Below are 16294 nucleotides of genomic sequence, written 5' to 3'. Positions count from 1 at the left end.
ATCTGCTCCCTTATTTTTGTAAGAAAGTAAGATGAATGTTTTACAGGTTTCATCGACCGGAGTGCCTCAATCGAACTAAGGCTATCCGAGAAGATGAAGAAATGGTCTACGGGCATGTTGGAAATCATCCCCAAAGCGAAATTGATTGCTGCCAGCTCAGCAACATAAACCGAACAAGGTTCCTGAAGTTTGCGGAAGGCGGTGAAATTTTCATTGAAGACACCGAAACCAGTGGATCCATTTATGCGAGACCCATCAGTGAAGAATCTCTTACAGGAATTGACATTTTGGTACTTTTCGTTAAAAATGCGAGGAATAGATAGACATCGAAGTTGATCTGGTATTCCATGAATAGCTTGTTTCATGGACAGATCGTATTTAACAGAGGAACTGTCATTAGTGAAGTGTACACGAGGAGGATTATAACTTGGTAGGCTTATGTCAGATGACATGTAGAACAGATAGATTCTCATGAATTTTGATTGAGTGTTCAGACTGAGCATTTCTTCGAAGTTTTCAATGACAAGTGTGTTGCTCACTCCACACTTGATAAGTAACCTTAGCGAGAGCTCCCAGAATCGGTTCTGGAGAGGTTTCACCCCTGCCAGGACCTCTAGGCTCGCATTATGCGTTGAGTGCATACAACCGAGAGCAATACGCAAACAACGGTATTGAATTCGTTCCAACTTTATTAGGTGGCAGTTTGCTGCTGAGTGGAAGCAGAAAGAGCCATACTCGAGAACAGAGAGAATAGTCGTTTTGTAAAGTTTTATGAGGTCTTCCGGGTGAGCACCCCACCATGTTCCGGTAATTGTGCGTAGAAAATTGATCCTTTGTTGACATTTTTGCACCAAATACTTGATTTGGGTACCCCAAGTGCCTTTTGAATCAAACCAGACCCCAAGGTATTTCGAAGTCAAAGACTGGTCGATTTCTATTCCCAAAAGATTGAGTTTCAGTTGGGCTGGGTTCCGCTTTCTAGAAAACACAACCAATTGAGTTTTTTGCGGAGCAAACTCGATCCCCAAATCTCTTGCCCAGATTGACAGATTATTTAGAGAATTTTGCAATGGTCTTTGCAACATTTCTGCATGTGGGCCTTTTAGAGAAACCACAGCATCATCTGCAAGTTGTCTTAGCGTGCATTGTCCTTCCAAGCAACTATCAATGTCTTTCACGTAAAAATTATAAAGCAAGGGACTTAAACATGAGCCTTGGGGTAGGCCCATGTAACTAATTCTGGAAGTTGTCAGTTGTCCGAGATTGAAGCTCATATGTTTTTCTGACAACAAATTATACAAGAAATTATTTAAAATTCCTGGAAGTCCACTATTGTGCAGTTTTTCTGACAATATTCCTATGGAAACTGAATCAAAGGCGCCCTTAATATCCAAGAAAACTGAAGCCAGTTGCTCCTTTTCCGCAAAGGCCAGTTGAATATCTGTTGAAAGCAACGCTAGACAATCGTTTGTTCCTTTGCCCTTGCGAAACCCGAACTGTGTATTTGAAAGCAAATCATTCGATTCAACCCAATGGTCGAGTCGTGATAGGATCATTTTTTCTAACAATTTCCTTAAACATGATAACATAGCAATTGGGCGGTATGAATTATGATCAGACGCTGGTTTACCAGGCTTTTGAATAGCTATTACTTTGACCTGTCTCCATTCTGGCGGAACAATGTTATTCTCCATCAATGAGTTGAACAGGTCCAGTAATCGTCTTTTCGCGATATCTGGGAGATTTTTAAGAAGATTGAACTTGATCATATCGCGTCCCGGAGCGGAATTGTTTGATGAAAGAAGAGCCATAGAAAATTCCAGCATAGTGAAGGGTCTGTCCAGAGAACCGTCTCCTGAGGATGTTTCCCAAGAAATCGGTTGTGCTGGGACTGAGTCTGGGCAGACCTTTTTCGCGAAGCTAAATATCCAACGGTTGGAGTATTCGTCACTCTCATTAGAAGAAGAGCGGTTTCGCATGTTGCGAGCCACTCTCCAAAGCGTTGTCATTGAAGTTTCTCTAGAGAGGCCCTCAATGAAGTGTCGCCAATAACTACGCTTCTTCGCTTTCAGCAGGTTCTTCAGCTGTCTTTCGAGCTTAGCATACTCTTGAAAAAGATCTGAAGTACCATGCCTACGAAAAGCTTTGAAAGCATCAGATTTTTTAAGATACAACTGGGTGCAATCATCATCCCAGCCTAGTGTGGCGGGTCTTCTTTTGAAAGTTGCACTTGGAACTCGTCGTTTTTGTGATTCTAATGCACTCTTGTATATCAGTTCTGACAGGAATCGATATTCATCCAAAGGTGGGAGGGGGTTGAATGATTCGATGCCAAAAGATACCGCTTCTGCATATTTTTGCCAATCGATATTCCTTGTGAGGTCAAAAGGAACCTGAATTGGTTGGTCTGACCTTTCACTATTATGCTTTATGGTGGTTATAATGGGCAAGTGATCACTACCATGAGGATCCTCGATTACCTTCCACAAGCAATCGAATGATAGTGAACTTGACCCCAGTGATAGGTCGAGACGACTTTCTTTGCCGTCAGATGCAATACGTGTCACTTCACCTGTATTTAAAATGTTCAAATTGAAATCGTCGCACAAATCATAGAAAATGGCCGCTCTATTATCATCATATGGTTCGCCCCACCCTGTACCATGTGCGTTCATATCACCCAGAATTAAAACTGGATGTGATAGTGCAGCAACCGCATTCCAAAGATGACGGCGGTTAATTGAAATTCTTGGAGGAATGTAAACGGAAGCTACGCAAAGTTCTTTACCCTTTACGTTTATTTGGCAAGCGACGATTTCTACGCCAGGATGAGTCGCGATTGGAATTCTATAAAATGAGTAAGTCTTTTTGATCCCCAAAAGAACCCCTCCATAATGGTCATCTCGATCCTGGCGTATAATGTTAAAATCGTGGAAGTTGAGTTCATCTTCAGAAGAAAGCCATGTTTCACAAAGGGCAAATATATCACAGTCAGAGTTGTGAATCAAAAACTTAAACAGGTCTAATTTAGGTTTTAGACTATGACAGTTCCACTGTAACACAGTGATCATATCTTGTACCTCACTTGATGAGTTATCCATCGAAAGATATGATCGCAGCAAGGAGGGGCCATGATTGTGTCAGATTCCGAAGATATTCTTCTACTGTAGGTATAAACATATCAATAATGCCTCTAAATGTTTCTGGAAGGCTGAGGGCATTATATAAGCGATCCACGAGAACCCTAAAAGTAAACAGTCCTCGCTTGGGTCTAGGAGGCTTGCTTGAAGTGCGAGGAACTTTGGTAGCTTTTTTCTTGCTACCTTGTCGAATATTTGTCTTTGAAGTGTATTTAACAGGCGGAGACGGGGATGACAGATTCTTGCTACAACATGGATCTGAAGCTAAAGGAACCTGATTATTCGGAGTTTTTAAATTTACCCCGCCTCCTTTGGCATTAGGCAAACTTTTGAGGGAAGACTTCAAAAAGACCTTTCGGCGCAATCCCGGGGAAGATGATGACTTCCTTTTTCCAGGTGCGTGTACAGGGGATAGACAAAATGATCGGGACAGGCAAAATTTTCACTTTTCAAAATGTGTTCAACTAGCTGTAACTTTTCGAAAAGTGCATCAAATATTCTCAAATTTTTACTGTAAGTTCATCAACTAGATGTGTATCAGTGGTCCAAAATTAGAAAAGATCGGGTCATTCTCCACGAAGTTAAAAAGATTCTTGAAAAAGGTAAAATTATTCGATAGCCAACTTTGAGCTATTATATCTCCGGATTCAATGAACCGATTGAAATGAAATTTTGACCATTTATGACTTACATAATGAGCTATGGAAAACCATTGACTCAACTTAATATTTTAAACAGGGAAGAAAATTATAACGATTAGATTACTTTTCTAATAAAACTCCAAATTTTCCAAAATATCAACATCGTTTCAAAATTTAAGATGCAAATTATAGTTCATTTAATTTCCCTCTAATTGACTTATATATAAATGTGTTTTGAAGGAAAGTAACAACATAGCTACCAATAAATTGAAAAAGTTATAGAATGCATATTAAAAATGGATCAATTTACTAAAAAATCGTGAAAAAATTAAAATCGCTATAATTTTGTCTCTTGTTAAAAATTTCAAGTTAAGTCAAATGTTTTCCAGAGTTCATTATGTAAGTCATAAATGGTCAAAATTTCATTTCAATCGGTTCATTGAATCCGGAGATATAACAGCTCAAAGTTGGCTATCGGATAATTTTACCTTTTTCAAGAATCTTCATAACTTTGAGGAGAATGGTCCGATCTTTTTCAAATTTGAACCACTGATGCACAACTAGTTGATGCACTCACAGTAAAAAATTGAGAATATTTTATGCACTTTTCGAAAAGTTACAGCTAGTTGAACATTTTTTGAAAAGTGATAATTTTGCTTGTCCCGATCATTTTGTCTATCCCCTGTACCTCCGAAAGAGATCCACCCTCATCAGTTTCGCCATCGTCCTGATCATCGGAAGACAACTCCTGATAGGGATTTTCAACTGGGACAGCTGATTCAGACACGGAATCTGGTGTTTTAAAAGATTTCACCATCTCCGCATATGTCTGTTTGGAGCGCCTTATAATAGAGCGACTCTCATTTCGAATGCGTCTTTTGTAAGCCGGGCAAACTTGCAAGTCATGTGGATCTCCACCACAGTAGCTACATTTTTCCGCTTCCTGTGTGCAAGAGTCCTCCAAATGAGCTTGGTTGCATTTGCCACAACGGGGCTTGTTGTCGCAAAAGCTATCACTGTGACCAAACTGCTTGCATTTGGTACAATTAAAAACCTTCGGCCTAAAAAGATGCACTGGGTAAAAACCACCATCGATTACAACAAATTCCGGGAGGACGGAACCAGGAAAAGTCACTCGAAAAAACGCTGAAGGCGAGTACACCTTTTTATTTCCTTCCATGGAAGCCTTAGATAAGCGTTTACAGTCTAGGATAGCCACATCAGGAATTGACCTATTTTTGAATCGACCAAAGCCGGTCTTGATGTCCTCACATGTCAGCATTTCGTCGAGGATCTTCCCCTCCACCTCCACTTCTCGTGCTGGCACATAGACCGCGTATTCAACAGTAAACGCTTCGTGTTGAGCAATTTCATTTGCTGCTTTGTAGCTAGGTGCGGTAACACGCAGCTTGGATGCTTTCACTTGGTGAATAACGGTCCCAGGATACTTACGCGTCAGCTCTCGAGAGATCGAAAGTATATTCAATGGTTTGCATTTGCGCCGGAAATAGACAACCCAAGGCCCAGGCGAAGATGGCTGATAAAACCGCGTACGAGCAATAATATCATTGGGAGGCGTTTCGCCTCCATTGGATTCATCCATGCGCAGGAGAAGAATTAATACAAAATTGGTTTATATTTTAACACACTTTGTGTGGAACGTTAGCTAATAAGAAGAAAAAAAAAACCGGCAAAAAAAAATTCACAAGAAAAAAATATATATATATAAAGAGAAAAAATTTTTACAATTGCTCACTCTGGCCTCAGCCCACTGTTGAGCCTCAGCCCACTGTAGAGCCTCAGCCTACTGTTATTGCAAAGTGGACAAACAACTAACACGTGATGACGTGATGAGCGGAGGAATGGGACAACACAAAACGAGATCGAATATCGATTATACTTATCGAGTGTATAGATAGCTGTTTGTTGGTGATGCCTCGGATGCACAGACAAAACGCTGCTGCTGCTTTTGTATCACCCGTCACACTCGTCACCGCCGCCGCCGCGCGCCGCTGTTGTTGTCGGGCCCGCTATTGATGGCGTGGGTAATTAAATTTCCGTTGCACAGTGCACTATTCCAATGCCTGCTTCCTTCCCGCGATCGCGGATCGCCCAAGACAATCGTCTTCGTCCTCGGTAGGATAAATAACTCGCGATATAAAAAACCACTAGGTGGGCAAAAAAACTCCACCGGCTACAAAGCGATTGACTGCGATTCAGACACGGTACACACGACCGGCTGCTTCAAACGATCGGTAAGGAATGAATTTCAGGGCCTTATACAAGGATATTGTAGCTTCCATTTGGTGCTTAGAGAACCCAAATCGGTTGACAGATGACTGAGATATTTATTATGGTACCCTTGGTCCAAAATCTCTCAAAAAGTTAACCTGTATTACTCCCAAGTACTCTTTGAAAGATATCTCGGTAATCAAATGTCCAACCCTAATGAAATTGTATAGGGTTCTTCTAGAATGTTGTAGCTTTCATTTGGTGCCAGGATAACCGGAATCGGTTGGCAGACGGCTAAGATATTTATTATTATACAATTGGTCAAACATCTCAAAAAGTTTAGTTGTATAAATCCTAAGTACTCTTCGAAAGATATCTCGGTAACCAAATGTCCAATCGAAATAAAATTTCTGGGTGATCTACTAGGATGCTGTAGCTTTCATTTGGTGCCAAGAGAACTTAAATCGATTGACAAACGGCCGAAATATTTATTATGTTACACTTGGTCAAAAATCTTAAAAAGTTTAGAAGTATGACTCATAAGTACTCTTCGAGAGATATCTCGATAACCAAACGTCCAATCGAAAAAAAAATTCAATAGCGTTCTACTAGGATGTAGTAGCTTTCATTTGCTTCCAAGAGAACTCAAATCGGTTGACAGACGGCTGAGAAACGTGCGTGACTTTTTTTGTAACGCACATACACACACACACACACATACACACATACACACACACACACACATACAGACATTTGCTCAATTCGTCGAGCTGAGTTGATTGGTATATGTGACTCGGCCCTGCGGGCCTCGGATTGAAAGTCGGTTTTCCAAGCGCTATTTATACCCTTCTTATGGGTGTAAGAAGGGTAAAAAGAATTTATTGAAATACTCTTCGTAAGATATCTCAGTAATCAAATGTCGAATCGAAATAAAATTTCAGGGCCTTATACAAGGATATTGTAGCTTCCATTTGGTGCTTAGAGAACCCAAATCGGTTGACAGATGACTGAGATATTTATTATGGTACCCTTGGTCCAAAATCTCTCAAAAAGTTAACCTGTATTACTCCCAAGTACTCTTTGAAAGATATCTCGGTAATCAAATGTCCAACCCTAATGAAATTGTATAGGGTTCTTCTAGAATGTTGTAGCTTTCATTTGGTGCCAGGATAACCGGAATCGGTTGGCAGACGGCTAAGATATTTATTATTATACAATTGGTCAAAAATCTCAAAAAGTTTAGTTGTATAAATCCTAAGTACTCTTCGAAAGATATCTCGGTAACCAAATGTCCAATCGAAATAAAATTTCTGGGTGATCTACTAGGATGCTGTAGCTTTCATTTGGTGCCAAGAGAACTTAAATCGATTGACAAACGGCCGAAATATTTATTATGTTACACTTGGTCAAAAATCTTAAAAAGTTAAGAAGTATGACTCATAAGTACTCTTCGAGAGATATCTCGATAACCAAACGTCCAATCGAAAAAAAATTCAATAGCGTTCTACTAGGATGTAGTAGCTTTCATTTGCTTCCAAGAGAACTCAAATCGGTTGACAGACGGCTGAGAAACGTGCGTGACTTTTTTGTAACGCACATACACACACACACACATACACACATACACACACACATACAGACATTTGCTCAATTCGTCGAGCTGAGTTGATTGGTATATGTGACTCGGCCCTGCGGGCCTCGGATCGAAAGTCGGTTTTCCAAGCGGTATTTATACCCTTCTTATGGGTGTAAGAAGGGTAAAAAGAATTTATTGAAATACTCTTCGTAAGATATCTCAGTAATCAAATGTCGAATCGAAATAAAATTGCAGGGCTTTATACAAGGATATTGTAGCTTCCATTTGGTGCTTAGAGAACCCAAATCGGTTGACAGATGACTGAGATATTTATTATGGTACCCTTGGTCCAAAATCTCTCAAAAAGTTAACCTGTATTACTCCCAAGTACTCTTTGAAAGATATCTCGGTAATCAAATGTCCAACCCTAATGAAATTGTATAGGGTTCTTCTAGAATGTTGTAGCTTTCATTTGGTGCCAGGATAACCGGAATCGGTTGGCAGACGGCTAAGATATTTATTATTATACAATTGGTCAAAAATCTCAAAAAGTTTAGTTGTATAAATCCTAAGTACTCTTCGAAAGATATCTCGGTAACCAAATGTCCAATCGAAATAAAATTTCTGGGTGATCTACTAGGATGCTGTAGCTTTCATTTGGTGCCAAGAGAACTTAAATCGATTGACAATCGGCCGAAATATTTATTATGTTACACTTGGTCAAAAATCTTAAAAAGTTTAGAAGTATGACTCATAAGTACTCTTCGAGAGATATCTCGATAACCAAACGTCCAATCGAAAAAAAATTCAATAGCGTTCTACTAGGATGTAGTAGCTTTCATATGCTTCCAAGAGAACTCAAATCGGTTGACAGACGGCTGAGAAACGTGCGTGACTTTTTTTGTAACGCACATACACACACACACACACACACACACATACACACATACACACACACACACATACAGACATTTGCTCAATTCGTCGAGCTGAGTTGATTGGTATATGTGACTCGGCCCTGCGGGCCTCGGATCGAAAGTCGGTTTTCCAAGCGGTATTTATACCCTTCTTATGGGTGTAAGAAGGGTAAAAAGAATTTATTGAAATACTCTTCGTAAGATATCTCAGTAATCAAATGTCGAATCGAAATAAAATTTCAGGGCCTTATACAAGGATATTGTAGCTTCCATTTGGTGCTTAGAGAACCCAAATCGGTTGACAGATGACTGAGATATTTATTATGGTACCCTTGGTCCAAAATCTCTCAAAAAGTTAACCTGTATTACTCCCAAGTACTCTTTGAAAGATATCTCGGTAATCAAATGTCCAACCCTAATGAAATTGTATAGGGTTCTTCTAGAATGTTGTAGCTTTCATTTGGTGCCAGGATAACCGGAATCGGTTGGCAGACGGCTAAGATATTTATTATTATACAATTTGTCAAAAATCTCAAAAAGTTTAGTTGTATAAATCCTAAGTACTCTTCGAAAGATATCTCGGTAACCAAATGTCCAATCGAAATAAAATTTCTGGGTGATCTACTAGGATGCTGTAGCTTTCATTTGGTGCCAAGAGAACTTAAATCGATTGACAAACGGCCGAAATATTTATTATGTTACACTTGGTCAAAAATCTTAAAAAGTTTAGAAGTATGACTCATAAGTACTCTTCGAGAGATATCTCGATAACCAAACGTCCAATCGAAAAAAAAATTCAATAGCGTTCTACTAGGATGTAGTAGTTTTCATTTGCTTCCAAGAGAACTCAAATCGGTTGACAGACGGCTGAGAAACGTGCGTGACTTTTTTTGTAACGCACATACACACACACACACACATACAGACATTTGCTCAATTCGTCGAGCTGAGTTGATTGGTATATGTGACTCGGCCCTGCGGGCCTCGGATCGAAAGTCGGTTTTCCAAGCGGTATTTATACCCTTCTTATGGGTGTAAGAAGGGTAAAAAGGCACGCATACATTTGAATGTGATTACCTCTATGGCGCCTGCCACGTCAGGTTGCAGGTCAATGTGGGGAAGGGGAAGGAAGTGATGATTGCAATCGTTTGTATCCACATCAGTCCGAATATTCTTTTGCGTCTGCACGCTAAGACCGCTCAGCACCTAGAATGTGTAAGACCTACTTATTAGTGCATAATTTCCAGACCACACAAAAATGTGTAGCAGCTACACATTCACAAAAACAGCTCGTACACTCTTCTAGATGCAAAATGTCGGTATTTTTTTTTGTTCACCAAGGTTACTAGTAAACCTAGCTAGATTGCCGTACAATTTTTTTTTTTTGAGAATTTCACGAATCTGTGGACGCAGGAGAACGCATTTTGTAAATGTGCAAGGGTTTCACATTTTTGGTGTAGTTTGGAAATTATGCACTTTAGTGCTGATCGGTTTTAGGGTGTGCACAAACTCACGCGGATGTCGGAGTGTTGGTGGGATATGATTGACAGAGTGTTCATACACTGGTGCGTGGATGCCATGCGTAAGGTGATAGATCAGTGCGATTATTACAATGAAGCTAATGCGGCACAGTTCTCTTGATTACATAACTTGTAGGCGTAATCTGATAGAGTGACACTGTGCTATGAAAGCTGGGAGCAAGGGATACAGCTTTCAACCGTTTCTGGTTCTGGATCAATAAACATATGAATATACATGAGTTGTATATATCAAAAGGAGAATATAGAGCAAATGGATAGAAATATAGGGGAGACTGAGGAGACTTGATCCCTGGGGAGACTTGTTCCCCCCATATTTTCTCGGAATCAAAAACATTTTTCTTCTAGCATAATTTTTCCAAAACTACTCCTGGACAAACGACTATGTTTTGACTACAAGTGATTTCGATTGTACATTGCCTTATTTTTTAACGGCTGATGGTTTGTTTTCAGTCCTTCAGAAATCTTTTAGGCGATTCCGAAAAATCCCAATAACTTTGTGAAAATTGCACCAAATCGTGTCAAAATTTCACTGCAAATAGTTTAAATAAAATATTTTCAAACTTATTTATCCAAATAAGGCTGCTGTTAACATATTTTAATTAATTCAGCTTAGTGTACACAACAGTGACATGGGGAGACTTGATCCCTCGAGGATTACACACACGTTATACATGTGAAAAATAAAATTCTATTCGGAAGCCTCTATTTACTTGGAATTCTAGTCTATTCAACGATAAAATGTGTCAGATAATTATAACTTTAGTACAAACCAAGAAAAGGGGGATCAAGTCTCCCCATTTTGAAAATACGGCATATCCTTAAAAATTTAAGGAAATCTTACAATTTCAAACACTCCATGTTCATCGAAAATACAAGAAAACTCGATAAGAAAATGAAAAGGAAGACTCTGGAATTATTTTCCCTTTAAATAAACCATGTGCTCAAAGGGGGATCAAGTGTCACCCATTTTTGAAAAATACATCATAAGACATACCTCCACAGTTTTGAAAACTTTAACAGTAATTTCAAGGTCTTCTGTTGTGTATTAACTTGCAATAGATGTTTACCTGCCATTTTGAACGGAAATCGGATCTAATTTTGTGTTTTTTCTTAAAGTTTCAGGTAAATTAAGGAAAAGGGATCAAGTCTCCCCAGTCTCCCCTACATAGTAGAAGAAAAGGTATGGACCACGGATTGATCCCAGGACCTTCTGCATATGAATCAGGTGCAGTAGCCACTAGACCACCAAGCCCGTCTTCAAGATGTTGCTCTAAAGATTTCTTCAAAAAATGCAATTCTAGAAGAAAAAAAAAACAATTTGACAAAGATTCGGAGATTATTTTGGAGATTTATTCTAAAAATCCTCTCCTTTGAAAATGCAGTATTTTTCTTTCAAAACTATTGTTTAAATTTCTTCAGAGTTTTCTTAGGTTTCGCTGCATATATTCAGAGGTTTCCTTAGGTGTTATTTTTGGAATGTCCTTTAGAAAATTCTCAAGAGATTCTGAAAGTGTCTCCAGAACTTCCTCCAGGTTCCTTTAGCGATTGCTTAGGGCTGATATAGACAGCGATTCCATAGAAAAACGATATAGTGCAACTCGATTATCGTTAAACTTGGTGGGTTTGTAGTTCATCGAAAATAATTAGTCCCGTATTTTTTCATTTCGTCATTAGGGTGATCAATTTTCAGATAGGGTGGTCCTAAAAATCAAGGTTTATGAAAATTAAAAGTTTTCAAAAATTCATAACTCTTGAACCAGTTTACCGATTTTAAATTACCTGTAGTAATTTCCCAGAAAGTCTTGGCTGAGAATTCTGGCAACATTTATTAAGTACTGGAAAAACTTGTAATTAGAAGGCACGAAATGTTGCTAATTGGCAAATTGAGAGATGAAATTTGTGAAAAAAATCGCGTTCTGGTGGGATTCGAACCCACGACTCCGTATTCGCTAGACCGGCGCTTTAACCAACTAAGCCACAGAACAGGTAATGGTTCTGCGGAATAGAAAGCCAAACTGACTTCGAAGCCGCACCATGAACACTCCTATTTCACAAACTCATCTCTCTTTTCGGCTTAGATGCCAATCCACAACACACTCCTGTTTGTGCCCACTACCTACAAGTGCGAGCGAGTTATTTATATGAAGCCGAGACTTACTCTCGCACTCCGCATCCGCATACCTAGTAGGTTGTCCCAAAAATTGCACATGGTCGAAAAGCTTGGGGGCTCACCCTGCAAATGATAGTTAAGGGTGTGAGAAACAAACTTTTGTATGACGGCAACTTTCAGAAATGACGTTTAGAGGTCGCCCCGGCGAGATTTTTGAAAAATGGCCATTTTTCGTAATAAATTTCATACAAATATTTTTAACCGTGCAAAAATTGGCAATACCCACTATTTTTATATTTTTTATAGCTTGATATAGATCCAAACTACCTAAGAAAAATAATAAACAACATGTTTTGAGGTTAACTTTTTGATACCGATTTTTTGAATTCACTAAAATTTGTCATTTTTTGATACACTGTGCATTTTACCCATCATAAAAAGTATCTGAATCTAATTCTAATTTAAAACAATTTCCATAAAAAGATAGGAAATTGTATGAGGAAAAACATTGCCAAAGACAGCATTGCGTTTTTTCTATCCGTTTTAGAGTTATTCACGATTTACTATTTGGTGAAATTTTGATTTTCAGGTATTTTTTTAAAATCACAAAAGAACTGCCCGAAAACACATACAAAGTAAAAAATCACGTATACTCAACAAGTTTTTGCCTTCATTGTGTTTAGGAATTACGGTGGCATCATTTATTGAATTTTTGTTTCCGTTGACAAATCCATTTTCTTTGATATAGAAAGGTATCTACTAGCGAGAAACTTTATCATTTGGTACCATTTTGAGATGCCTCAGTAGGCCATGGCATATTTAACGGTTATGTACTGACAATGGTTTATACGAGCATAATACACAATCAAACGCAAGGCACATTTTCTATATCATTTAGAAGGTGATACATTCCGCAAAACATGCCGTTTTGGTTTTCAATGATGTTGTTCAAATCGTTCAAAGACATGAATAAAACGTTTTAGTAGTCCCTATCATTTTAATCAACATATAGGACGATAAAAATGATGTCACTTGTTTACGTCCTAAACTGTTGTTTACCAATAATAGCCTACCTTGTCTTATTGTATGCCGTGTATGTGTTATGGTAATCAAATTGTTCTAACCTTGGATAACATTACGTTAACTCGCTGGTTCATCTTATCCCACGCGTTTCAATTTGCCTCGGTGTATATATTTTCGGTGTTGATAAGATAGTTCAGGTCAGTAAATGTAAAAAAGACATGCTCTGCTTTTTAGAATGTCTTGAATTGGAACTTAATAGTATCTAAAAATTGGTACCTATTCTTACGTAAAATGTTCGTAATCGCGATTTGAATTTGGTATGGATCAACGTATTCGCCTTTATTCACTTTGTCATTGTTTCCTGGGCTGTTTCACTGATCCAGGACTCATACGTCTTCGTGTAGAAAAATAATTGAGAATAACGACAGGAAAGTAAGATAAACGCGAAAATATGGTCAACATTTTGTGGAGAATATCTTTAAAAAATCAATAGGCAGTACGAAACTTGTCAAGAGAACTAGCTTTTTAATAAATTCTGCTAGTTAATTTCTATATGAAGGGATTGAATAACAAAAAAAAATCAATTAATGATGTCACCATAATTCCATAACACAATCGAGACAAAAACTTGTTGAGCATACGTGATTTTTTACTTTGTATGTGTTTTTGGGAAGTTCTTGAATACCTAAAAATTCAAATTTCACCAAATAGTAAATTGTGAATAACTCTTAAACGGATAGAAAAAACGCCATGCTGTCTTCGGCAAAGTTTTTCCTCATAAAATTTTCTATCTTTTTATGGAAATTGTTTTAAATTAGCATTAGATTCAAATACTTTTTATGATGGGTAAAATGCACAGTACAACAAAAATTGACAAATTTTAGTAAATTCAAAAATTTAGTATCTAAAATTTACCTGTAAAACATGTCGTTAATTATTTTTCCCAGTTAGTTTGGGTCTATATCAATATGTAAAAAATATAAAAATAGTGGGTATTACCAATTTTTGTACGGTAAAAATATTTGTATGAAATTTATTACGAAAAATGGCCATTTTTCAAAAATCTCGCCGGGGCGACCTCTAAACGTCATTTCTGAAAGCTGCCGTCATACAAAAGTTTGTTTCTAACACCCTCAGCTATCATTTGCAGGGTCAGCCCCCAAGCTTTTTGACCATGTGCAATTTTGGGACAACCTAATACCTAGCCACCAGGCAGTTTGTTTTGCTGGTGTCTAATTAGTATGCGTCGAGAGCTCGGCACGGTCGGACGCTCGGACGACCGAACTGCGCCAAGTGACGCAAGCAAGGGTACAATGATACATATTGCCCATTTTACTGGCATTTTACCAGGTTAGCTGGTATGTCTGAAACATACTGGAAAAACTTGTAATTAGAAGGCACGAAATGTTGCTAATTGGCAAATTGAGAGATGAAATTTGTGAAAAAAATCGCGTTCTGGTGGGATTCGAACCCACGACTCCGTATTCGCTAGACCGGCGCTTTAACCAACTAAGCCACAGAACAGTTGGTTAAAGCGCCGGTCTAGCGAATACGGAGTCGTGGGTTCGAATCCCACCAGAACGCGATTTTTTTCACAAATTTCATCTCTCAATTTGCCAATTAGCAACATTTCGTGCCTTCTAATTACAAGTTTTTCCAGTATGTTTCAGACATACCAGCTAACCTGGTAAAATGCCAGTAAAATGGGCAATATGTATCATTGTTTATTAAGTAATCTTTACGAAAGTTTCTGAAAAAAAAACCTAGTTAATCCACCTAGCGGTGCTGGCACCTTTCTCGTGCCTTCGAAAACCCATTTCAACAAAACTCAAATGATATGTTGATGAATACCGTATCTTACCGATTTTGGCAACACGAGGTGAATTTTATGTTGCCAAAATCGGTAAAAATTGTGATTTTACAAATTTTATGCGTTATTTTGACTTATTTTATCAATATGGACTATTCAAAAGTAACAAAACGCTCCCCTTAGGTGACGTTCATAAATTACGTCATGATCTAGGTCATGATTTAAAAAATTGTCGTTTTTGAAAACTTAATGAATTTATATTTTTTTAATAGAGGTAAAGCTGAAAAGATGTGTTTAACCCTAAAAGGGATACCTTCATGGCCTCAGTTTCGTCACCTCGCTGAGTGTGTTCCATCAAAGACGAGCTCTGAAAGGCGCCTGGGGTCCAATGGACCCCAGGTATCCCTTGTAGGGTTAAGATGATTACACGATAAAAATTTTTTATCAAAAATTTGTGTTGCCAGAATCGATAAAAAAATGTTGCCAAAATCGGGTGTTGCCAAAATTGGTAAGAAAGTGTATAGCACTTTCATATGTTAAATAAAAATCCATTTTATGGCACCAGAGGGCCCATATAGCCGAGGCGGTAAACGCACGGGTATTCAGCATGACCATGCTGAGGGTGACGGGTTCGATTCCCGGTCGGTCCAGGATCTTTTCGTAAAGGAAATTTCCTTGACTTCCTTGGGCATAGAGTATCTTCGTGCCTGCCACACGATATACGCATGCAAAATGGTCATTGGCAGAGGAAGCTCTCAGTCAATAACTGTGGAAGTGCTCATAGAACACTAAGCTGAGAAGCAGGCTTTGTCCCAGTGAGGACGTTACGCCAAGAAGAGGGGGAGGCACCAGAAATCATATCGTTTATATAACTTTTGATGTTTGAGCCACAAAATCTTAAGAAAAAGCCGCTATCTTGAATTTTGAGCCGAAATCATGGATTTTAGACTGCTGGATATCCCGGTCACCATTTCTGGACTCCGGACATCTTCCCCATACCATACAGGGGATACTCAAAATAACTGGGACAGGTAAAATTATCACTATTTTAAAAATGTTCACCTCGCTGTAACTTTTCGAAGAGGGCATCAAATATTCTCAAATTTTTACTGTAAGTTCATTAACTAGTTGTGTATCAGTGGACAAAATTTGGTAAAGATCGGGCCATTCTACACGAAGTTATGAACATTCTAGAAAAAGGTGTAATTATCCGATTGCCAACTTTGAGCTGTTGTATCTCCGGATTCAATGAACCGAATACAATGAAATTTTGATCATTTATGACTTATATAATGAGCTATTAA

The 16294-nt window shown here is 38.5% G+C and overlaps 1 long non-coding RNA gene across 1 annotated transcript in view; it reads right to left on the bottom strand.

Moving 5' to 3' along the window:
* The window catches only part of LOC134290253 (uncharacterized), a 145406-nt gene extending 129577 nt beyond the window's left edge, over window positions 1–15829 (bottom strand). Inside the window, exon 1 of the long non-coding RNA XR_009998882.1 lies at window positions 15583–15829. This is a non-coding gene — a long non-coding RNA (uncharacterized LOC134290253). The remainder of the gene's footprint in view (window positions 1–15582) is intronic.
* Between the last annotated feature and the right edge of the window lie 465 nt (window positions 15830–16294).

The sequence above is a fragment of the Aedes albopictus genome, chromosome 3, assembly GCF_035046485.1.
Source record: "Aedes albopictus strain Foshan chromosome 3, AalbF5, whole genome shotgun sequence".
NCBI lineage: Eukaryota > Metazoa > Arthropoda > Insecta > Diptera > Culicidae > Aedes > Aedes albopictus.
The sequence above is the reverse complement of the archived record's forward strand: the minus strand, read 5'-3'. Positions and strand labels throughout refer to the sequence as shown.